At 34.5% G+C, this 2,287-nt stretch overlaps 1 protein-coding gene across 1 annotated transcript in view; it reads left to right on the top strand.

The window, feature by feature from the left end:
- The window catches only part of KLHL28 (kelch-like family member 28), a 25,326-nt gene that overhangs the window by 1,063 nt on the left and 21,976 nt on the right, over positions 1 to 2,287 (top strand). The window lies entirely within an intron of this gene.

Raw genomic sequence — 2,287 nt, forward strand, 5'->3', positions numbered from 1 at the left:
CCTTAAAGGCCCCTCCTCTCAATACATGAATTTTCACCTCCCTTTTATTATAATACTTATTTCATTTTTTTACATTTATACCTCTGCTCCATTTGGAATTTATCCTGTTGGTGTAGGTATGTAGAAGGAATCTAATTTTATCTGTTTCTATATGGTTATTCAGTTATCATAACACATTTATTTAACAGTCCCTCTTTTCCCCAGTGATTTTGAGATACTGCCTTTGTCATACATAATACTAAGTCTGCGTATATATATATATGATCTATTTCTATACTTTCTCTTCTCCATTGCTCTGTTTTTCTTTACACACATTCTCATTTAATTCTATTTAATCCACAACAAATTATACAAATGAGAATGTTCAAGAATTAAGTAATTTGCACAAGTATCAAATAGCCCAGCTATTATGTAGCCAAATGTAGACTTGAACCCAAATCTCTCTGGCTCTAAAATTCATACTTTTACTCAACTTTTCTTTCCTATTTTCCATGGCACTTGATCTTTATTCTGCACAAGGTTGTTAACTGAGATAAATGAAACTGCCAGTAAAACTGTTTGACAAAGGTGGGGTTTTGAAGATTACAAAGTATTGCTTCTTTGAGTTACTTTTAGCCATTTATAGGTAAATAACTGAGAACCAAATATAGTCACAGTTGTAATTCATAATTTTGAAGAAGTTAAAATTATAATTTACTATAATTTTTAAGCAGTTACACTTGTGCTGGGAATATTTTAACTGATTCTCTAACTTTAGCATGCTTGAGAATCACCCAGAAAACTTACAACACAGATTGTCCATTCCCTGCACCTCCTTCCCCGCGTATAGTTTCTGATTCCTTACTTCTGTGATGAGGCTCAAGAATTTGCATTTTTAGCAGTCCCCAAATGATGCTGATGCTGTTGGTATAAGGACCATATTTTGAGAGCCACTGTTTTAAAACTATATTTGAAAAAGTTAAAGTTCTGTGAATTTCTCTAAAGTCAGACTTCTTGAGAGAAGAAAGGGGTCTAATTAAAAATTTTAAGAATTATGTTATTGCAGACCCCTAGTATAGTTAATTTTAAGTTCCCTGCTTTTACTTTGCCCTTTTAAAGTTTTCAGTTGGCATTGTTTTTGTTAAGCATTAAAAGTATAATTCTTAAACTTTATTTTCAATAGTTCTTAAAAGGAATGAACATTATGTCATTTGCACCTAGTATAATGATAAAAATGCATAGGTTTTCTTTTACAAGGTTACCTTTATCAGTGCCCTTTCTTTGACCCGTTTTTGGAGTAAATTAAACCCTGGTGGTTCACATGAATAGAATGTTTCACTGACTAGTTGGTCAGAAAATATTTAAAAGGTTTTAACAACATAAATCTAGGAAAGTGAGATAAAGGAGAAGTACCATAGGGGAACAATTTCGTCATGGCACTCTGGTGATCTTGCATGTATCCATACAGGCAAAGGCTTGGACCTCAGGACCGCAGCTTATCTGAGTCTTGGCATACCTTGTGATTCTCCTGGAATACGAGAGGATGAGGGGCCTCTAATGAGGCCATCTCCCATTCACTTCTCCATCTCTCCTGGAAGTCTGTCATGAGAGTTTCTCATTACCTCCCTGGTTGCTATACGGTATTGGGCTTTTGTCCCCCTGCACCCCTCCCCCTTTAGAATGGAGCTACAGAATATAAAAGTGCTTAGCTACAGTCTAGATTGGGTTCCTCAACAATTTATAGGTAGTCAGCCAAACCCTTTTGGTAGTATTGTTTTTGGTTTGTGGGACAAAGATCCAAGAGCTCGCTTTTTGGCTAATCATCTTTTCACTGTCTAAGTAATAAATTATCTAAATCTAATAAACTGTCTAAATCTAAAAATGGCTCATTGTATCTTTACTGTTAGGAATTAGTCAGGCTTTGGTCTTGCCTTGGTTGTATTTGTAAGCTTCACAGGAAGCAATGTTCCTTTTTTGGTAAGCATGGAAGGGAGTCGCATAATTTTAATTGGCAAAAACCAAGCTTTTTAAAGGATAATATACGATAATAAATAGTATTAACAATTATTGAGGACTTAAATGCCAGCACATAAAAAGGCATATTTACTACCATTTTTTATTTTGCCTGTGTAGTACAAATGGGAAAACTGAGGCTTTAAGATGACTTTCCCAAGGTCACATAGTTATTAAATACTACAGACATTATTATAACCTAGGCAGCCTGATTCCAGAGCCCACTCTCTTAAATTCATTGGTAATAAGATAACTAATATTTATGAAGAGCTTACTAAGTAATAGACACTATTCT

This window comes from Propithecus coquereli, unplaced genomic scaffold (assembly GCF_000956105.1).
Source record: "Propithecus coquereli isolate 6110/MARCELLA unplaced genomic scaffold, Pcoq_1.0 Scaffold191, whole genome shotgun sequence".
Taxonomy (NCBI): Eukaryota; Metazoa; Chordata; class Mammalia; order Primates; family Indriidae; genus Propithecus; species Propithecus coquereli.